The sequence below is a fragment of the Schistocerca cancellata genome, chromosome 6 (assembly GCF_023864275.1).
Source record: "Schistocerca cancellata isolate TAMUIC-IGC-003103 chromosome 6, iqSchCanc2.1, whole genome shotgun sequence".
NCBI lineage: Eukaryota > Metazoa > Arthropoda > Insecta > Orthoptera > Acrididae > Schistocerca > Schistocerca cancellata.
The window spans coordinates 206426124-206450510 of NC_064631.1; positions in this window are offsets into that span (position 1 = coordinate 206426124).

A 24387-nucleotide genomic window follows, 5' to 3' on the forward strand; every position below is an offset into this window, starting at 1 on the left:
TTTAAATAGGGCCTGAATTTTCTAGGGTTCTCAGCAAGATCCTTTACAAAATCCTTTGGTTGTAGTTATTATATGCTTTGCACATCCAGCTTTATATAGACGCTCGAATCACTACTAACTTTTGTCTCTCGTCATTTGCTCATTTAATTTTGAACCGAGAGTGCAACGGTCTTTGTTTCTTCAGCATTTTGCGAGTTTTGTTATTAAACCAATTTGGTTCTTTTCCGTCCATTTTCAGCCAGCTTCGTCCGTACATTTCCAGAGCGCGATTTACAGTCTGTTTAAACTTAGTACATAAATTCGCTACGTCCATTACACAGGAACTAAGTGATATCCATTCGGTCTCTAAGTGGGAAGACATATAACTGCTCATTTGCTCTTTCTAGCAAGAACACTATCCTGCATTCTTAATAGTTTTGTTAATTTCATTGTCGTTTAAAAAGGAATTAATTATCAGTGATCCCTGTTCCCATACCGACAAGGTCAGCGTTGTCTGTGGCTACTAAGTGTAAAATATTTCCATTGCTCATGGGATTTCGACCCAGCTGCTCGAGATACTTTTCGGGAAACGTGTTCAAAAGTACTTGGTAAGAATCGATAGATTTATGTCGCCTGCAACTAATAGAGCATGATCTAGTTATTTCCTCGCTGCTGTTCATAAACTTCCCTTGAACGACTCACAAAAGTTACAGCGGAATCGGGTGCCAGTAGAAACATCCAACAATTAACTTGGTTTCATCCAGACTCGTTGCATGCGATCTGGTAACTTCACAGTCACACTCGAAATCCATCTCATTAGATACAATATTTACTTCGACTACAATGAGAACATCCCCTTTTATGGCGTCTAATCTGTATTTCCAATACAGATTTTCTACTTTGAGTCTGAGCCATCTCTCGATCCTGACAATAAGTTCAGCGTGATAAATTTTATGGAGGGCAGTGAATTCGGTAACTTTGTTACGATTACTTTAACAATTTACTGATAAAATTTTGAGCGTCAAAGTGTCTTCACTCTGAACACGGTCTGATTTCGCTGTCTTCATGTCGTCTGGCGAGTGTTCTTAAGAGTACTTCATATTACCACCTAGCCTAAAAAGACCCCAATTGCACTCCACAAGCACTCTTCTACCCGAGTAGCTGCGTTCTTGGTGTAGTACATCACTGATCTATCAAAGGGAAGTCCTACAACTATCCACAGTACAACGCAGGTCAAGAAATCTGTGACAACATCAACAAAGTCTTTGGTTGAGACTCTCCAGTCAGCTTCAGGCCAAAGGACTCCGATAGACTACGGGAACAATACTGCAAGTTACGTACCTGCTTGCACCCTGTGCGAGGCCAGCAGCCATCACTACATCCGCTGGTCGCCCGTGTAAACTGAGGATGGCCTCAGAACCAAAGCGACAGGCGTCGTTGGTGCCGAAATGAGCAGCCACTTGCAGATGACTGAACTCAGCACGAGCGGTAACGTCACTACACTACAAACACGTTAATCAGACAATCATCGTCATCACTCTGATCCATTTCGACTCACTACCATGCTGACGTAGTACCGTTTGAGGTCAACGTGACATACTGCCACTTGCTTTGACGTTTGCAGTTCGTTTTCACTGATTCGTGATCTGGCGCCACGTTGATGTCGCCAGTCACGTAAGAGAACACGCTGCAGCATCTATGCTTTCGCCTACTTCCTGGTATGATGTACTGTCGCCAAACAATTTGTACTCATTCGTTTCATTTTACCTCACAGTTGCAATGCTCACAGACAGTAGTGAAAATAAACACAAAGTTCTGAAACGTAAAAAAGGATGATACAAGCAACAGCAACTGAGTGTTAATTTGTAATGGTTGTACCTGTGGTATGGGCTGACTATTAACGATATTAAATTGGTGAATCATGAGTGGATCCCGGAGAAGAGTATCTTTACTTTCAGACAGTATACTGGGTTAGCAAATAGGGTGATTTGCTATATGTTATGACGCTCTTGAAATTTTTCTGTTTTCCGAAGGGCAGCTGCAACGTCTTCAGCTAGATGGCGTTCTTTGTGCGGAGGGGATTATGACTGCGTATTAGGGAACGGTTAAGTTCAAGTGTCGTTGGCAAAAGATTTACTTTTGGGGGAGATGTTTTGAAAATGATGGTTGCTAATGTCGCACCTTTTAAGGTAGGTCTGAGCGTAACATGTGGCAGTGGGTACCATTGTGATGGCAGATGGGTGACTTTATGAAAATTGTAGACAGGTGTTGATTCTCTGAGGAATAGATGATGAAACATTGTGAAAACGCTATGACCATTAATTAGCTGGTTCTACATTAAACACGGGAGGAGGAGGAGGAGGAGATTAGTGTTTAACGTCCCGTCGACAACGAGGTCATTAGAGACGGAGCGCAAGCTCGGGTGAGGGAAGGATGGGGAAGGAAATCGGCCGTGCTCTTTCAAAGGAACCATCCCGGCATTTGCCTGAAACGATTTAGGGAAATCACGGAAAACCTAAATCAGGATGGCCGGAGACGGGATTGAACCGTCGTCCTCCCGAATGCGAGTCCAGTGTGCTAACCACTGCGCCACCTCGCTCGGTTTAAACACGGGACCAAAATATTAGTCAACCCTTAAAACAGCACAGCGGTAGCTCTGGAGTGCTGTAGATGGTCCAGGACTGGCGCCAGACAGTCTTGTGACCTCTAGTACTGACCTGAATGAAGTTGTCTGATTGGCTCCTGGTTCGACGGTATCTAAGAAATTTACAAGGGATGCTACTGCACTGGGAGACATATGACGCAAAAGAAAAGTGATCGTAAACAGATACTAACCGATGGGGAATGAAGACGAGGGTCTTGCCTTGTAAATGACAATCGGTTTTAGACCAGACATGAATGGGCCCCCAGCGATATCGCTCTCAACCAGTTTCCAAGCGAACATTGCCAAGGGAAAAGCACGGAACGAACATTTGAAATCGAGCACCACTCGAAATGTCATTGCTGACAGTACCAAAAACAGGTGCACCTCATCGAGGAACAGGTAGCACGCAGGCCGTTGTGGCCGAGCGCTTCTAGGCGCTTCAGTCTGGATCCGCGCGACCGCTACGGTCGCAGGTTCGAATCCTGCCTCGGGCACGGATGTGTGTGATGTCCTTAGGTTAGTTAGGTTTAAGTCGTTCTAAGTTCTAGGGGACTGATGACCTCAAATATTAAGTCCCACAGTGCTCAGAGCCATTTTGAACAAGGCAGCACAGAAACTAAAAGTCAGCTGACTGCAGATATGTAATGCGACCCAATTTACTTACTTGACATGAGTACTTTACCTCACATGTTTACATTATCTCTCCACTCATAGTGAATCTATGAAACTGTAACTTATACTCAGGTGACAAAAGTCATCGCGTGTGACTCCTTTTTGCCAGCATAGTGCAGCAACTCGACGTGGCATGAACTCAACAGGTCATTGGAAGTGCCCTGCAGAAATACTAATCAAGGCTAACTCTACGGTCGTTCATAATTGCGAAAGTGTTGCCTGTGCAGGATTTTGACGAAATGTCCCTTACATGTTCGATGGGGTTCTTGTTGGGCGATCTGGGTGGTCAGAATGTTCTTCAGACAAATCGTGAACAATTGTGGCCCGGTGGCACGAGGCATTGTCATCGATAATAACTGCATCGTTGTTTGGGAACATGAAGACCGTGAATGGCTAAAAAGGGGCTCCAAATGGTCAAACATAACCATTTCCTGAAACGTCCTGGCAGATTAAAGGTATGTGCCGTGCTGAGACTCGAACTCGTGACCTTTCTGAGACCTCAGTTGGTAGAGCACTTGCCCGTGAACAGGCAAAGGTCCCGAGTTAGAGTCTCTGTCCGTCACACACTTTTAATCTGCTAGAAAGTTTCATAGCAGCGCACACTCCACTGCAGAGTGAAAATTTCATTCTGGAATCATCCCCCAGGCAGTGGCTAAGCCATACCTTCGCAATATCTTTTCTTCCAGGAGTGCTAGTTCTGCAAGGTATGCAGGAGAGCTTCTGCGAAGTTTGGAAGGTAGAAGACGAGGTACTGCTTGAATTAAAGCTGTGAGGCCGAGTCGTGAGTCGTGCTTAGGTAGCTCAGTTGGTAGAGCACTTGTCCGCGAATAGGAAAAAGGTCCCGAGTTCGAGTCTCGGGTCGGCACACAGTTTTAAACTGCCAAGAAGTTTCATATCAGCGCAAACTCAGCTGCAGAGTGAAAATTTCATTCTTATAACCATTCCCTGTCTGTGATCGGCTCAGTGACACCAGACCACCCAGTCTTTTGCATGTAAAAACAGCCCATACTGTTACGAAGCCACCACCAGCTTGCACAGTGAGTTATTGACAACTGGGAGCCATGACTTCGTTGGGTTTCCGGCTCTCTCGAACCCTGCCAACAGCTCTTAGAAACTAAAATCGGCATTCTTCTGACGAGGCAATGGTTTTCCAGTCGTCTAGTATCCAATGGATTGATCACTTGTCCAGGAGAGGCGCTGCTCCCGATGTACTTTTGTTAAGGCACTAACATCGGTCACCTGCTGTCACTGCCCATTAACGCCAAATTTCGCCGCACTGTTCTAAGTGATACGTTTATCGTGCGTCCTACGTTCATTTCTGCCGTTAGTTCACGCAGTGTTGTTTGTCTGATAGCACTGACAACTCTACGCAAGTGTCGCTGCTTTCGGTCGTTAAGTGAAGGCCGTCGACCACTGCACTATCCTTGGTGAGAAGGAATGTCTGGAATTTGGTATTCTCTGCACTCTCCTTACACTGTGAATCTCGGCATATTGAAATCCCTAGCTCCAACCATCGGAAACGTTTTCACGTGGATCAACGTTCGACCTCGGACAGGATTCTGAAATTGTCCTCTAGGACATGGATGGGGCTGCGGATAGTTCATTAGGTGGGAATGTGGGTCGGCTGGGGAGTCGTGCTCTGATAGTCCGTGCTGTTACGATAACCGCTGTGCCTGAGTGGCGCAGCAGTTAACTCAACTACCCAGTCAATCGGCTTTCAGTGGTGACACCATGCGGAGGGGCTCGACGCACCGAGCAGCGCTCTGCCGACGTTATTGTTCACTCACTAGTGTGTGGTAGTGCATCATAGTGTTGACGTACACTAACATTACCGACCTGTCGTGGAGTTGTCACATCGACAAGCTACAATCAAACTAATAGTTCTGAGCACACTCAATAGAAATGGACTACCTTTGAAACGTACTCTGCACTTAAAGGGATTCGTGAAGTATGCATAGGACTTAAGAAGCATCTTCCATCACATGTTTTAGATGGCGACTGCAGCATGTTGTTATGTATGACGGCCAACCAAAGATCTGCTCGGGCTGCGGCAAGGAGCGCCATGTCCGATCTGAGTGTCTGCAGCGCCGCCTAATCCAGGTGCCCCTCACCGAACTTTCTCAGATATCCGAGATGACCTCTCTCCTGCTAACGTATGTGGAGGCAGCACGACGTGATGTGATGGATAATCAAAACATACCACCTCCAGCCACTTCCATTGGAGATCCGGCACGGACGGGGACGAAGGCGCCGCCGCCGCCAAACGGTACAGAGATAATTGCAATCTCTGCAAACCGAGGCGTCGGGGGCTCCCGGCCGCTGTCACTGTCGGGATCGGAAACAGGGATTCTCGAGGACTGTGTCAAGCCCCGCCCTCCTGAGGATGTCGAGTCCCTGACCAGCAAGCAAAACTTACCTAAGCGGCACAGAAGGGTGACAATCAGCTGAAGAACAGGATGGGGATGTGAGGCGAGGGAAAACAACGAATCTGTCGGAACGTCTACAATTGCAACGGATTCCAGCAGCCTCATTCACCAGTATGCAGCAGACGGTATGGAACGCTCGCCCTCTCTGGTGGTTTTGAAAATGAGGTGCATCGGGTCATCCCCCAAAACGACAGCTTCTGTGCAAGTGGTCGGCAACCACTCATCTCCTAACCCTCTCTTGTTGATTGGGCAGACAACATGGAGGCAGATAATGCGCAGTGCCTCTGGCTAGCACTGCTTCTGGAGGGCTCTGCCTGTCAGGGGACCATATAGCTCAGCAACGCACGTCATGTGGCTGAGCTATTACAATGAGCTTCCCTCCACCACTTAAGATATCTCATACCTACCAGACAGTAACAGTCAATGTCAGTGGTATCCATTCCACTGTCAAGACCCATATGATACACGACATGATAAGAGCGGCAAACTTGGACATTTCCATTATCAGGGAGGTCCGTCCAGACCTGAGTTCAGAACTTCGTGGCTGTAGCACCTACAGCTACCATCTCATAATGTCGCAGGATGAATGGCTACGTTTCTCCGAGATGGCACTGAAGCAACGGACGTGACATACTAGCCAAATTCGCGTGGCGCGGCACTCATACTTGTCGCAGACTGCCTCATTAACGTCTTTGCGCCCTCCAGTACTTCGCACCGCAGTAACGGGAACGTATTCCATTAGGAGGAGGTAATACACTTTTGCAGGGGAACATGGACAATGATAAAGTTGGCGGCGATTTTAACAGCGTCCTCCTGTCCGAGGACCAGATACCACATTACGCCTTATACCTGGCTAGACACGCACTGGTACGTGACCTTGGTCTCCACGACACATGGCTCTTACCTCGCGGGAACCTGACTGAATACACGCACTTTACCAGCTACTCTGCCACTCGACTGAAGCTGGTATGTCTTTCGTAACCTCCGCATGGTGACATATGATGCAGAAATCTGGCCGACGGCCTTCGTGGATCATCTCACGTGTATCTGCACTGTCACTGCACTCCAGCATCTCACCTAATGCAGCAGAGGCCTATGGAGGGTGAATGTCACCCTCCGCAAGGAAGCATAACGGCAAGCAGTTCCTGACAAGTGGCGCCGTTCTGTCGGGCGCCTGCCCACGTACGCTTCGACTCTGCTGTGGCGACTGGGATGTGTCAGACCTGCACTCCGAAAGACGCTGAAGGCAAACGGACGTAATAATCGAGCTGGCAAAGGACGAAATCGGCGTTTAACTAAACAGCGTTACGTGAGCTGGCGATTCAAACGCCGTCGCCCAAACGCAACGCATCAAGACCCGTCTATTTCGAAACAAGGCAGAGTAGCAAGGAGGTTCGCATCCGCTCTAGAGTGCAAGACGGCATCTAAACGAAATGGCGTCAGTCCATCATATTTTGCAGGAGAGGTGCCACGGGCGGACACACAAACGGACGTACCGCACATATTCGCCCAGTACCATTGGAAGATCGGTGGAACGTACATGATTATGAAGATGTGCTGTACGATTTTCCCGCCCCTAAGGACATGGCATCACTGCTGACGTCCATCATATCCGACGAGCTGAAATCGGCCTTGGCACAAGGAGCACCGAACAAATCGCCAGGGCCGAACGTTTAAAACAGTAATTCTACCCCACTTTTTAAGACCTTTTGGAACTTATGGGCGACTAAGTGGCTGCAGATCTTTCAGTTACTCATCCTCATGGATTTCACATATGCATCCTGATCCCAGTACCCAAACAGAATGGTTGTCGTAGGTGGCAGGACTTCCACCCAATCACAGTCCTCAACAACGACTACAAGATGTTCGCCCGCATCCCGTGCACTCGTATGCACACAGGTGTCGGAATTACAATCCACGCCAATGAGACCTATTTAGGGGTGTCGGCAATATTCTTTCAGCATTAGGAGCATACCGCGACATCATAGCACTGACGGCGGCCTGCAGAATACGGGACGCTCTTCTCACCGTCGATTTCGACCATGCATTCGACCCACACGATCACTGATTCCTACTATCAATTTTGGAGTGCATGGACCTCTGTAGAAAGTCTCCGACGGTAGTTCTTCGATTGATACACGGCAGCGGGTTCCCCTCGACGGTGTTCAGTTACCAACCAGTCTGGTCACATCGTCGTTGGAAAATCAGAGCGAGAAGGCTCCCCTTGTCGGGCGCCTTATTTGCGGCAGTGCTCGCCCAGCTTTGCATGGTCTACGGTACTGGTTAGCATACGGAACTTGCCCTTCCGTAGCGTTGCATCCGCCGGGTCAGGAGAAGATGTACACAAGGTTTTTCAGTGGCTACGCAGTTACGGGACTGTCGTCGGGAGCGTGATCAATATTAAGAAGACTAAATACATGAATGTTGGAGGGGGAGGGGGCTTCCCCCAAAACCAGCACTGCCTTTTAACAAGTTACTCAGGTGGTTGGGAATGCTGTTCTCAAGCAATGTTCACCACATGGTGGCAACTACGTACCGCCAACTACTACGTCATACATGCTCTGATACACAGCAACAAACTGAGTGGAATGGGAATGGTCCCACGAACACGTTGTGTCAGCACCTACCTAGGCCTTGTCTCCAAACTGAATAACTTGAGCACGTTCTTCCCTTGACTGTTACGATGGCCGACAGATTTCAAGTAGAGTATGGCTTTCCATAAGCTCCGTTCTCTGTTTTTAAGGCCGATACGCCTCCGTAACAGTGAGGCAGCTGGCGGGCGGTATGGGCACGATTGCTGTATCTCTACACTAAGCGTCGCACGTTGACCTATGCCCACGCTAATCTGACGGAGGCCCTTATGGCTGAAGTGATACCACGCCTCTACAGCCACCCGTTTCTGTGGTACACGTTTCACCGGTAAAGGCCCATATCGGAGAGCTCTTCATTGACCTCAGCTACTTACGATCGGACCTTTCGTCGACACGGATGCTCAGCATAAGAGAGAGAGCTACAGCCTATCAATGCGGTCGTACACTGTCACGCCGAAGTTGACTGGAACACGGTGTGACGAGCAGTACAAACGCCTTATCTTCCTACGGCAGTGCGTTAGTTGTGGTAAGTGGCTGTCAACAGGGAGTTCGATACTCATCAGCGGCTGCATTACATTCATCTCATGGGCGACCACTTGTGTCCAAGAAGCTCTGTCGTTCATTCGGATATCCATCGACTGAACTATAAAGCGATCGGCGACTGCTGGCTGCTCACGCAGCGTATGCTGGCATTACTCCTGCGGCAATTGCCTGAGTCTATCTCCCCTTACGAAATATGACGATTAATGTTCTGATAACCTTGGTCGGAACAGAAAGGAATAGAACATATCCTAAATTAATTTGTGACAAGGTTGCATCACCTACAATAAAGAAGAAAAGAAGAAATCTTATATCAACCCAGCAATCAGTCAAAAGGGTAAATCTTGGACATAATTGTAACTGACCTTCTGAAAATACAACTTTTAAACTTTCTCTCGAATAGAATGTGTGTCAGCCACTCCACCCAAGATACGACCACACTATGCCGGAGCGCGAAGCGTGATGCAACGGACTGAGTATGAAATTAGCGAAGTATTGTTTTTACATATGTATCATGGTTTTAGCACTGTGTCAAAGTGCCCCGTCTCTAACAAGTATCTGGTGTCAGAGACCTCTGACATAAATCCGTGATGTCTGCTCGTTCGGACATGTCCGGAAGAACACACGTCACGCATCAGCATCATTGATTCGCCCACACGGACAACGAATATTCTTTCTTCAGTCCGGATACGCAAATATGTCCGACCTCACGCGAGAATCTCAGAGTAGCGAGCATGGAGAAAATGGAAAGGGACTGCCCTAGTTGGCGCTGGATGGGTATGTGGGTCGGCCGAGAGGCGTGCCGAGGTAGTTGGCGCGGTTTCATTGACTACTGTGTATGGGTTGAACAGTGGACTTAACACATTTGTCAAGTAAAATTGGAGACCCGGGCTCGCACACCGATTTGACATATCATTTCACTCGTCGCCACTTATTCCGCATGAGGTCCCGATACAGTTAACGTCACTAATCCCATTCCTTTCCTTTCCCTTCTTTTTCCGCCCATTCCAATTTACATGTCAGAGATCTCACTGCGTTGGTCATTTTTATGTTGTGGTCCTGATTAGTAATCATAACGGTCTGGGTCCAGGGTTCGAAAATCGCCACTGCTTAAAGTTTGATAAATAACAAGAATTGGCGGCCGAAGACTTACGGCATAAGAGATCACCCTCATACTGCCACAGCCTTGTGACAGAGGCGGGGGAGCAGTAAGAGGTTCGAGGCACTCTCATGTCCTTGAGATGAAAAACTGTCCCTCAAGGTGGAAGAATCAGCAACAATCAACGACATGATGATGCAAAACGTAATGGAAACAAATGGATTAGAGACACACAACATGAATCCACAGGACATGTGACCTGTAACTCAAAAAATTATGATGATCTCTTCATTGGCAAAAGATTCCGGAATAGTCCCGTATTCGGATCTCCGAGATGGGATGCCAAGGGAGAGGTGACCACGAGGGAAACATTCAATAACCAACGACATGAAAACGTTCTACGAGTCAGGGTGTGGAATGTATGAAGCTTGGACGTGCTAGGGAAGCCAGAAAATCTGAAAACTGGAATTCAAAGGCTCAATCTTGCTATAGTAGTCGTCAGTGAAGGGAAATGGAAAGAAGACAAGGATTTCTGGTCATGTGACTATAGGGTAATATCCACAATAACAGATAATACTATAATGGGGCTAGGATTCTTTATGAACAGGAAGGTGGGCTAGAGAGTGTGTTACTGTGAACAGTTCACTGATAGCGTTGCTCTTATCAGAATCGCCAGCAGACCAATACCATTAACGATGATTAAGGTATACATATCGAAGTCACAAGGTGAAGACGAAGAGATAAAGAAAGTACATCTACATCTACATCTACATTTATACTCCGCAAGACACCCAACGGTGTGTGGCGGAGGGCACTTTACGTACCACTGTCATTACCTCCCTTTCCTTTTCCAGTCACGTATGGTTCGCGGGAAAAACGACTGTCTGAAAGCCTCCGTGCGCGATCTAATCTCTCTATGAGGATTGTTTTTAAGAATGGAGCAGACGAAATGGTTATAGGCGGATATGGATTTGGGAAAGAGAATGAAAGAAGATAAAGACTTATTGAGATCTGGAATAAATTTCAGCTACTAAGAGTGGATACTCTGTTCAGGAGTTACAAGAAAAGGGGGTACACCTGGAAAAGGCCGGGTGATACGAGTAGATTTCAGTTAGATTACGTCATGGTCAGATAGAGAGTCCGAAATCAGATACTGGATTGTAAGGCGTACCTAGGAACTCACAGACAGATCACCATCTAACAATAATGAAGAGTAGGCTGAAGTTTAAGAGTTAATGAGGAAGAACCAATATGCAAAGAACTGCGATACAGATGTACTAAGGATTATCGATTTATATGTCTACAGATACAGCGATATGGAATAGCTCAGCAGGCAGTACAGTTGATGAGGAATGGACATCTCTAAAAAGAGCAGTCACAGAATTTGGAAAGAAAAACATAAGTACAAAGAAGGTAATTGCAGGGAAACATAGGTAACAGGAGAAATGCTTCAGCTGATCTGTGGAAGAATAATTTATACAAATCTTCTGGGAAATTCAGGAATACAGAAATATAGGTTATTGAAGAATGAAATAAGTGGGAAGTGCAGGAAGCTACGAAAACAGGCTTCATGAAAATTGTGAAAGAAACCGAAAAAGAAGTGATTGTCGGAAGGACTGACTTAGCATAAAGAAAAGTCTAAACAACCTTCGGTGAAATTTAAAGCAGTTGTGGTAACATTAAGAGCGCAATGGAAATTCCGCTGTTAAATGCAGAGGAGAGAGCGGGTAGGTGAAAAGAGTACAGTGAAGATCTTTAGCGACGCAAAGATTTGTCTGCTCCGATAGAAATTATAGGAGTTGATTTAGAAGAGATAGGGAATCCAGTTATAGGATTTGAATTTAAAGGAACTTTCGAGGCAGGAGGGATAGACAACATTCCATCTGAATTTCTTTAAGCATTGGGGGAAGTTGCAAAAAAAAATGACTGTTCGTGCTGTGTAGACTGTATGAGTCTGACGACATACCGTCTGACTTTTACAAAAATATTATCGACACAATTCCGAAGACTGCAAGATGTGACAAGTGCGAGAACTGTCGCACAATCATCTTAAGGCTCAAGCATCCAAGCTGCTGACGAGAATAATATATGGATAATAAAACTGATCATGTGATAGTTGACGATCAGTCTGGTTTTAGGAAAGGTGAACGCATCAGAGAGACAGTTGGACGTTGCGCTTCACAGTGGAAGCATGACTATAGAAAAATCTAGACACTTTCTTAGAATTTGTTGACCTGGAGGGAGCGTTCGATAATGTTCGAATTGTTAAGAAAAATAAGGGTAAGCTAAATGGAGCGGCGGGTAATATACAATGTGTACAAGAGACAAGAGAGAATAGTAAGAGTGGACAGCGAAGAACGAAGTGCTCAGATTAAAAAGAGTGTAAGACACAGGTCTAATCTTCACCCATACTGTTCAATCCGTGTATCGATGAAGTAATGATGTAAATAAAAGAAAGGTCCAGGAATGAGATTAAAATTCAAGGTGACAAGATATGAATGGTACAATTCGCTGATGACATTACTATCCTGCGTGCAAGAAGAATTGTATGATCTGCTGAATAGAATGAACAATCTAATGAGTAAATAATATGCATAGAAGGTAAATCGAAGAAAGATGGAAGTTATGAGAAGTAACAGAATAGAGAACAGCGAGACACTTAGCATCAAGGCTGGTGGTCACAAAGTAGACCTAGGCAGAAAAATAGTCAAAGGTGGACGGAACAATGAGGACATTAAAAGGGTACTATCACTGGCAAAAAAGGTATTCCTGGCCAAGAGAAGTTTCCTAGTATCAAACATAGGCCTTAATTTGAGGAAGAAATTTCTAAGAATGACCGTTTGGAGCACAGCATTGTATGGTAGTGAAACATGGACTGTGGAGCTACAGAAAATTAAGTGGATTGATAGGGTAAGGAATGTGGAGGTTTGGTGCAGAATCGGAAAGGAAAGGAATATGTGGAATAGCACTGACAGGGAGAATGGACGGGATGATAGGAAAGCTCAGGGAATGACTTCCATCGTACCAGAGAAAGCCGGAGTGGTCGCAAACTGTAGAGGAAGACAGAGTTTCAGAGATTGGAATACATCCAACAAATAAGTGAGGACGTAATTTGCAAATGCTACTGGACAGGATTTTTTGATTGGTGTAAAGAATGGCAGCTAACTCTAAATATAGATAAATGTAAATTAGTGCAGATGAATAGGAAAAAGAATCCTGTAATGTTTGAATACTCCATTAGTAGTGTAGCGCTTGACACAGTCACGTCGATTAAATATTTGGGCGTAACATTGCAGAGCGATATGAAGTGGGACAAGCGTGTAATGGCAGCTGTGGGGAAGGCGGATAGTCGTCTTCGGTCCATTGGTAGAATTTTGGGAAGATGTGGTTCATCTGTGAAGGAGACCGCTTATAAAACACCAATACGACCTATTCTTGAGTACTGCTCGAGCGTTTGGGATCCCTATCAGGTCGGATTGAGGGAGGACATAGAAGCAATTCAGAGGCGGGCTGCTAGATTTGCTACTGGGAGGTTTGATCATCACGCGAGTGTTACGGAAATGCTTCAGGAGCTCGGGTGGGAGTCTCTGGAGGAAAGGAGGCGTTCTATTCGTGAATCGCTAATGAGAAAATTTAGAGAACCAGCATTTGAGGCTGACTGCAGTACAATTTTACTGCCGCCAACTTACGTTTCGCGGAAAGACCACAAAGATAAGATAAGAGAGATTAGGGCTCGTACAGAGGCATATAGGCAGTCATTTTTCCCTCGTCCTGTTTCGGAGTGGAACAGGGAGAGAAGATGCTAGCTGTGGTACGAGGTACCCTCCGCCATGCACCGTATGGTGGATTGCGGCGTCTGTATGTAGATGTAGATGTAGAAGTTGGCACAGGAGAGTAATTCGTGTCGGGTCGCATCAAAACATTAGAAGAATGACGATTACAAAAAGTTGTGATTCACAAAGACGGTGTAAATGAATGAAATGATTTATTGTGTCATTAAAGAAGCAGCATAGCACTATTTAATTACTCATAACGCTGTTGTGAATTATTTTCTTTGGATTTTAAGTCTAAGAAGTACATTTACGGAAGGTGCGCAATTCACCGTCGTGATTGGGCAGACTACATTCTAAATTGGCAAACGTTAACTTCATTCTTCATTTAATTAGGTTTATTCATTTTACGTTTGAGGAACATATGTAGCAGCAGAATATAAATTCGGGAAAATATTGCACCAATACGTGTGTGATATTGAGATATTCCGTACTAATATTTGTACTATTTTTCGTGTAGTATAATATGACTTTTCGAATAAGATCTGAAAACACGTTGGGCCAATGTATCCACCTCCACCCCTCCTCCTTCACTGTCTTCTACATCACGCGAAAATGAGGGCTCCTGTTGTGACAGTGCTGTACAGAACTAACTTCGCGCTCGTTTGTCAGACGGGTGCAGTGTGGTGGAGCGGAATTTTAAACGCTTGCCTTCAGAAGGTCATACCTAAATACTATCAGAACTACGGCCCAAATTTCCGTGCGGAAACTTTCGCTGGAGCTGTTATCCACAGGTGCATTTTGGTCTTTAAAATATGAGGTGACGTTGACGATGTTTCCTTGTGAGACGTTACATAGTTCCACACAAAATTTCAAAATCTATAAGTGCTTGTGTGTGTGTGTGTGTGTGTGTGTGAGTGAGTGAGTGTGCGTGCGTGCGTGTCCGGCAGTAAGTGCGCTGAATAATAGTCGTGGCAGTGACGACATGAGACAGAGATCTTTCGTGTGTTGTTTAACAGATGAGCTGGAGCGTTGAAAATCATGAGACCGGAGCAATGACCAGGAGGATTGCACTTTGGACCATCTCTGCCACTTCAGTTGCGGCGTAAGCGTTTGAAGTCTCCCTCGCTAATATCCAGCAGCAACGTAAAACCGAGATTTCTAGATTGCTGCCGAACCAGCGGTTTCGGAATTTCGGCATAGAAATGGGAAAATCGCCACTATATTAAGAGGAGCCATACGCTTTTCTGGCGCACTTCTTCGCTCTCCCCAGAGAGGTCAGCTCCTCTGGGAAGCAGCAAGTATAAAACTGCCGAGAAGGGCGTGTTCACAATGCGAACCATTACCTCTCCACCCGCGCCCCAAGAGTATCGGAAATAATAATCCGGTCTGTGTGGTGTATCTGACGCTTGGCAATTGAATAGCTCGATCTTTTGTAGCGCTCTTGAAATACGAGTACACCGTCGGATGCTTTCCACGCTCACAAAGAGGAAACCTATGTTCAAAGCTCAATTTCATGAATAACATTTTCCGTGGCGCTGCTATACAGCGCAGCAGAAATTTCGTCGCATTCGCATGCGGTGGTATCCGCATTGTATCGGGGAATTTCCATTGTTCTAGAAACGGAGCTGAACACCGTATAGGACCCGCTACTTCCTGTATGCATCCAAATAGCACATTACGTGTTTCGAACAAAACAATTGGTATTAAACCTTCGAAAGTCCATTTATTAGATCGCTCTCAATTCTTTGAGAAAGTATGTCGCTTGTTTCACAACTTCAAACTCACTATACCCTCCCTCCCCCCATATATACACATGCCGCAAACACATTAACCGCTCAAACATGTACATAAGATCTGAAAACATATTGAGCCGATGTATCCACCTCCTCTCCTCCTCCACCACTGCTTTCAACATATATTAAATTCTGTTATTCGCTACTTTGAAGCTGGAGGAAGCTGTCTTTCTGTAGTATACATTGGCTGGAGCTTAGTGCTGCTGTCTCGATAAATTAACTGTGGTCTGGTGATGCTCATGATAACCGAAATCGATCACTGCCGATAGAAACAAATATTGCCATTCAGCCTGTTACCACTTATTCGTATAAAAACCACTCGTAGCGTAGGGTGGGGAAAGTGGAGCAAGTTTTCACTTGATTGGTCATAGCTCCTCTACAATAAGTCTTAATTGCTTGTTATGCATACTGATGGTTCAAATGGCTCTGAGCACTATGGGACTTAACATCTGTGGTGATCAGTCCCCTAGAACTTAGAACTACTTAAACCTAACCAACCTAAGGACATCACACACATCCATGCCCGAGGCAGGATTCGAACCTGCGACCGTAGCAGCCGCGCGGTTCCGGACTGCGCGCCTAGAACCGCTAGACCACCGCGGCCGGCTGCATACTGATGGGTAAGTAATTTATACCTTTGCAAAAGTGTCCTTAGTAATTTATTTCTAACAAGCCGAATTTAGGAGATAGAGCTGTTTAAATGTAAACAGTAAAGTACGCTCAACGTGCCCCACAGGCGGGGTAAGTTGAGCAAGGGTATGGGGCAAACTGAGCACTTAGAAACATAGGAAAACCATGGTTTCAATGGTAGCTAGCCATAAAATAAAATTTCTGTTTGACAATACAAATTTTATACATAGTCATTTAATGACGCAACACTAAAACTAAAAGTAATTTTCTTTTAATAATAAACAAGAAATATAATCAAGAAGCGTTAACTTATCTTAAGATTAACTTTTGGATTACACTCAAGTCATTCTAGTAAATCAGACTTCAATATTTATGTAATTGCCTACATTGCTTATATCAAAAAAGAAAGTATTAATAAAATCTTGGAAACTTAATCGTAGTTGTCACTGTTTCAATTTACAGAAATGAAAGTAAGACAACCACTGGCGCACCAATTATACGGCCCATTGCCTGCAAACTTGACACTGGATCCATGTGTCCCCTGGTAAACTTGCAGAGTATCCTTCGCAACAAACCAGACTGAAACAGTCGTCATCGTTGCTTTCCGCAAGTATTTTCTTGAAACACTGTTATTTCTTTTCCTATCACTGTTCTTACTTGGCTTCTTAATTTTTATGGCGGTTTTATTTTGTTCCTCTTGCAATGAGTTTTTCCGGTAGTGTCTGTTAGAAAAGCAACATTTCTCTTTTTTCTGTTAGTTTTTGTTGTTTTTCCTTAACTGCTGTTGGACATCGTCGAACACTTTCTGGAAAGAATGGATGCTTTAGATCGAACAGCTCGTTTCTTTATTGCTTGCACCAGGTTCGTGTTCAGTCTAGCTGGTGGACATACAAAGTGAGGGATTAGGTTCATTGTTGGACATTAGGCCGATAGCTTTCCTGGACGATCTTTCGTTTTATACCAAATTCTTTGTGCAGTGGCATTCACACTTTTTCCCTCATCGATGACAGCCGTTAGAGCATCATTTTCCAGTAGCGTAAGAACCTCTTGTAGTTTTCCTTTTATAAACCCGTATCCTAAAACAAAATGAACATAAGCAACAGAAGTTCACGAAAACACTGTCAAGATAGGACTATTTTACTTTCTGATCACAAAATAAACTATGCACACGTGTACTTCACCCGATCGACAAGTCGCCACTGGCTGTAGCGCGTGGATTCCTCCCAACGACTGCTTCATTCCGCAGTTTGATGCATTAGCATGAAGTGAATAGTTTTCGATATATTTCAATTGCCCAACTTACACTCATGCTAAACCAGTCCCGCCCTAACGTACCTCAAACCCATCTTCGTAGATGTTACAGTGCTCGAGCACTATTAGCCTCTGACTACAAAAATCTGTTTTCTTGCTGTTTATTTGCATAGTGTAAATGCATATTTATACTTGAACGATAATTATGTAACTTTTCGCAATAATAAGCACCTGACGTTTTAGTTTTGCCCGTATCAAAACACAGTTCTTACAAAATTAGAAATTAGAGCAACCAAATTGGTACATCTATCGCCAATACTGTTCTTACGAAATCTGGGAGGCCTTGTCATTATTAACATCCCACAGATACAATTTTTATAAAACCAACGCAATAATTACTGATCTTCCACGTATATAGTGCATATATCATCAACACAGTGAGAGATACCAAGTACTCAGAGATGTGACAGAAACGATCATTCGAAGCAAAAAAGTCTAGTAAACAAGGCCTCTAAAGGGCCTACCTTGAAAGCTATGAGCATTTGTGGCTTCGCTACAGTGATCGTTCATGTTCTACCCCTGAGCACTGATCATTCCTCCTGAGAAAGCTGGTAGATCCGAGAACATAGGACAAATGACTTACGCTGTTAAAACTTCAGAAAATGTAAAACATTTGTTTTAATTTTCTGTTCCCAAACAGTTACACAGATTAAGCAGAGATTATTTTTATAACTGCGTACGTCTTGTAGCTAATGGTTGTGTAATTTTACGAAACGGCTAATGAGAATGCTGTTTTTCACAGCACTCACGGTTAGACGTAAAATAAAATGCACGCATTTCGTGAGATGTTAGTGAAAGGAATTCTTAAGTTAAATGACTCTTCGGGACTTGAAAATTTACCAGTGAGCCACTCCGTCCATTTTGGACTTTGAATAGCTTCTTCGCGACGCTATTTCGCAAACGAAATAGTGGGGAACTTTGTTTGACTCATACGTTTCTTCTGTGCCTCCTTTGCCAACATTGTCTGGGAACCATCTTGGACTGACCTGCGGTATTCAAGAATCGATCTAACCAGAGCTTTGAAAGCTACCTCTTTCGTGGATAATATACATTTTGTTTGAATGCCAATGAATCTCTGTCCTCTAACTCTTCTACACATACATTTACGTGGTCCTTCCTCTACACATCACTTCGGGTGATACAGTAGAGCAATGTTTCCAGTAAAGACAGGATCAGACAACCCGAAGTGTAGGCTCAGTCGCCTAAAACGAGAGAATTTTCTTTCTCCGTGTATCATCTCTATGGGTGAGAGTTCTCACTTATGTGCATCTATTAAGTGCAAGGGAATATATGTTTGTAGCATGGTGCTATATTTCTTACCGTATGGTCTTCAGAGAAGGGAGTGGTGTTGTGTTGTTGTGGTCTTCAGAGACTCTCCATGCTACTCTATCCTGTTCAAGCTTCTTCATCTCTGAGTAACTACAGCAACCTGTATATTTCTGAATCTGCTTATTGTATTCATCTCTTGGTCTATCTCTACGAATTTTACCATCCACGATACCCTCCAGTAGTAATTTGGTGATCCCTTGGTGTCTCAGAACGTGCCCTACAAACCGGTCCCTTCTTTTAGTCAGATTGTGCCACAATTTCCACTTCTCCACAATTCTGTTCAGTACCTCCTCATTAGTGACATGATCTAACCATCTAATCTTCAGCATTCTTCTGTAGTACAACATTTCAAAAGCTTCTATTCTCTTCTTGTCTAAACTATTTATCGTCCATGTTTCACTTCCATGCATAGCTACACTCCATACAAATACTTTCAGAAAAGACTTCATGACACTTAAATCTATAATTGATGTTAACAAATTACTCTTCTTCAGAAACGCTCTCCTTGCCGTAGCCAGTCTACATCTTCTATCCTCTCTACTTCGACCATTATCAGTTATTTTGCTCCCCAAATAGCAAAACTCTTCTACCACTTTACTGTCTCATTTCCTGATATAATTCCCTCAGCATCACCTGATTTAATTCGATTACATTCCATTATCCTCGTTTTGCTTTTGTTGATGTTAATCTTGTATCCTCCTAACAATACACTTTCCATTCCGTTCAACTACTGTTCCAGGTCCCTTGCTGCCTCTGACAGAATTACAATGTCATCGGCAAGCCTCAGCGTTTTTCTTTCTTCTCCATGGATCTTAATTCCTACTGCTAATTTTTCTTTTGTTTCCTTTACAGCTTGCTCAATATACAGATTGAACAACATCGGCGACAGATTACAGCCCTGTCTCACTCCCTTCTCAATCACAGCTTGCCTCTACTCTTATAACTGCATTTCGCTCCCTTTATTTTATCCCTGTTACCTTCAGAATTTTACAGAGAGTACTCCAGTCAACATTGTCAAAAGCTTTCTCGAAGTCTACAAATACTAGAAACGTAGGTTTGTCTTCCCTTAATCTAAGATAAGTGGCAGGGGCACGTGGGCCAACATTTCTACGGAATCCAAACTGATCTTCCCCAAGGTCGGCTTCTAACAGTTTTTCCGTTTGTCTCCAAAGAATTCGCGTTAGTACTTTGCAGCCATGACTTATTAAACTGATAGTTCGGAAATTATCACACCTGTCGACACCTGCTTTCTTTGGGATTGTAATTATTATATTCTTCTTGAAGTCTGACTGCATTTCGCCTGTCTCATACATCTTACTCACCAGTTGGTAGAGTTTTGACATGGCTGGCTCTCCCAAGGCTATCAGTAGATCTAATGGAATGTTGTCTATTCCTGGGGCCTTTTTTTCACTTAGGTCTTTCAGTGATCTGTCAAATAATTCACGCAGTATCATATCTCCAATCTCATCTTCATCTACGTCCTCTTCCAGTTCCATAATATTGCTCTCAAGTACATCACCCTTGTGTAGGCCCTCTATTTACTTCTTCCATCTTTCTGCTTTCCCGTATTTGCTTAGAACTGGTTTTCCATAAGAGCTTTTGATATTCATAGAGGCGGTTCTCTTTTCTCCAAAGGTCTCTTTAATATATCTGTAGGCAGTATCTATCTTATACCTAGCGATATATGCCTCTACCTCCTATGCGTACCCTCTAGCCATATTTGCTTAGCCATTTTGCACTTCCTGTTGATCTAATTTTTGAGACGTTCGTATCCCTTTTAGCATGCTTAATTTAATGCATTTTAATATTTTCTGCTTTCATCAGTTAAATTCCATATCTCGTCTGTTACCCAAGGATTTCTACTAGACCTCATCTTTTTACGTACTTGATCCTCTGCGGCCTTCACTGTTTCATCTCTCAAAGCTATCCGTTCTTCACCTACTGTATTTACTTCCCTTGTATTTGTCAATAGTTCCCAAATAATCTTTCTTAAACTCCCTGCAACCTCTGGTTCTTTCAGTTTATTCAGGTTCCACCTCTTCAAATTCCTACCGTTTTTTCAATTTCTTCAGTTCTAATATACAGTTCATAACCGATAAATTGTGGTCAGAGTCCACATCTGCCCCTGGAAAAGTCTTACAATTTAATACCTGTTTCCGAAATCTGTGTTTTACCATTATACAATCTATTTGAAATCTTCCAGTGTCTCCATGACCGTTCCACATATATAGCCATCTTCCATGATTCTTAAACCAAGTGTTAGCTACGATTAAGTTACGCTATGCACAAAATTCTACCAGGCGGTTTCCTCTTTCATATCTTACCCCAGTCGATATTCAGCTACTACTTTTCCTTCTCTTCCTTTTCCTACTATCGAATTCCAATCCCCAATGACAATTAAATTTTTGTTTCCCTTAACTATGTGAATAGTTTCTTTTATCGAATCTTATATTTCTTCAGTCTCTTCACTACCTGTGGAGCTAGTGGGCATATAATCGTGTACTACTGTGGTAAGCGTGGGCTTCGCATCTATCGCTACAATAATGCGTTCACTGTGATGTTAGAGGTAGCTTATCCGCGCTCCTATTTTTTATTCATTATTAAAGGAACTCCTTCATTACCCCTAGTTGATTTTGTATTTATAACCCTGTATTCACCTGACCTGAAGTCTTGTTCCTCTAGCCATCGAACTTCACTAATTCCCACTATATCTAACTTTAACTTATCCCTTTCTATTTTTTAACTTTCTAACCTACCTGCGCGATTAAGGGATTTGACATGCCACGCCAGTTTCCTTTCTCCTGATAACGACATTCTCCTGAATAGTCCCCGACTGGAGATCCGAATGAGGGACTATTTTACGTCCGGAATATTTTACCTAAGAGGACGCCATCATTATTTAACCATAAAGTAAAGTTGCACGCCCTCGGGAAAAATTACGGCTGCAGTTTCCCCTTGCTTTCAGGCATTTGCAGTAGTAGCACAGCAAGGCCGTTTTGGTTAATGTTACAAAGCCAGATCAATCAATCATCCAGATTGTTGCCCTCTAAGTACCGAAAATGCTGCTGCCCCTCTTCAGAAACCATACGTTTGTCTGGCCTCTCAACAGCATAGGAGAGGTGTACATACTGTAATAACAGTTGGTAGATCGTCAAATCCAGATTGTTCGTTGTTAGGTCCATTAAGTTCTGGGTAATGTCGGTATATGGCCCTCCAATTTCGAATAGTAGCAACCTGCCTACCAGATACATCAGCCTCGTCCGGCGGACTATCACCAACAACAGTTCTTCATGTTCTCACTGTACGAGAAACTCCAAGAGATTTACACGGAGTGTGGTGGTGAAGAACTTTACACCACTATCTCTATTCCCGTTGATGGCCGAACACCTTGGGTGAGACTTTCTTCCACCAACTGGATTGAAATCGGCTACCTCCGAGACGAGCGCCATCGCGGCGACACCATCTACGGAGTTGGAGGCGGAAAATGTTCTCAGTGATTCATCGCCAATGGTGTATTCATACAAAAACAGGTATCACCTTTCTCGGTTGCCGTCTCTTGGGGTAGGATGAAACTTTGGTACCTGAATCGCCTCGCATAGTGTGTTGTTTTTCTCTGTATTCAAGACTAGGTAACTTGGACCTTTACCAGTATATGCTCTGTGATCTTTACCATATACACCTTATTGTCTAACTGCACGCTGGGTTTCTTGGTACAACGATTTTATCTTACAATAAGAGCCCAATTTTAATTAAATTTACTGGTTCTACATGTAACCTAAACTCTAATGAATTTAACAGTGGAATGGCTAACGCTAGTTGCACCTTGGACCAATACACTCAATTCAGAGGGCTCTAGCCGTTTGCTTTATCATGACCATAGTTCAACTATTATTAAACGTTGTTGCAGTAAAGCTTCAGTCATTCTTCCTGCAAATCTTTTTTTTTCCGTGTTTGAAATCATTCATTGATATGGGACCCAACACAATCTGCAAGTAAGGAGAGGGAGATGTGATCCTGTTACATTGATCTAAAGCTGTTGTCCTTTATGATCATCTACATATATACACTCCTGGAAATTGAAATAAGAACACCGTGAATTCATTGTCCCAGGAAGGGGAAACTTTATTGACACATTCCTGGGGTCAGATACATCACATGATCACACTGACAGAACCACAGGCACATAGACACAGGCAACAGAGCATGCGCAATGTCGGCACTAGTACAGTGTATATCCACCTTTCGCAGCAATGCTGGCTGCTATTCTCCCATGGAGACGATCGTAGAGATGCTGGATGTAGTCCTGTGGAACGGCTTGCCATGCCATTTCCACCTGGCGCCTCAGTTGGACCAGCGTTCGTGCTGGACGTGCAGACCGCGTGAGACGACGCTTCATCCAGTCCCAAACATGCTCAATGGGGGACAGATCCGGAGATCTTGCTGGCCAGGGTAGTTGACTTACACCTTCTAGAGCACGTTGGGTGGCACGGGATACATGCGGACGTGCATTGTCCTGTTGGAACAGCACTTTCCCTTGCCGGTCTAGGAATGGTAGAACGATGGGCTCGATGACGGTTTGGATGAACGGTGCACTATTCAGTGTCCCCTCGACGATCACCAGTGGTGTACGGCCAGTGTAGGAGATCGCTCCCCACACCATGATGCCGGGTGTTGGCCCTGTGTGCCTCGGTTGTATGCAGTCCTGATTGTGGCGCTCACCTGCACGGCGCCAAACACGCAATTGACCATCATTGGCACAAAGGCAGAAGCGACTCTCATCGCTGAAGACGACACGTCTCCATTCGTCCCTCCATTCACGCCTGTCGCGACACCACTGGAGGCGGGCTGCACGATGTTGGGGCGTGAGCGGAAGACGGCCTAACGGTGTGCGGGACCGTAGCCCAGCTACATGGAGACGGTTGCGAATGGTCCTCGCCGGTACCCCAGGAGCAACAGTGTCCCTAATTTGCTGGGAAGTGGCGGTGCGGTCCCCTATGGCACTGCGTAGGATCCTACGGTCTTGGCGTGCATCCGTGCGTCGCTGCGGTCCGGTCCCAGGTCGACGGGCACGTGCACCTTCCGCCGACCACTGGCGACAACATCGATGTACTGTGGAGACCTCACGCCCCACGTGTTGAGCAATTCGGCGGTACGTCCACCCGGCCTCCCACATGCCCACTATACGCCCTCGCTCAAAGTCCGTCAACTGCACATACGGTTCACGTCCACGCTGTCGCGGCATGCTACCAGTGTCAAAGACTGCGATGGAGCTCCGTATGCCACGGTAAACTGGCTGACACTGACGGCGGCAGTGCACAAATGCTGCGCAGCTAGCGCCATTCGACGGCCAACACCGCGGTTCCTGGTGTGTCCGCTGTGCCGTGCGTGTGATCATTGCTTGTACAGCTCTCTCGCAGTGTCCGGAGCAAGTATGGTGGGTCTGACACACCGGTGTCAATGTGTTCTTTTTTCCATTTCCAGGAGTGTAAGTCCAAAATGCTTCCCTCAACATGGGGTTAAAAACGTGTCATTGATTCCAGGTAGGTAATTACGTTTCAGTTGAAGATAACAGTTATGAATTTTACGTTATTTGGTTTCCT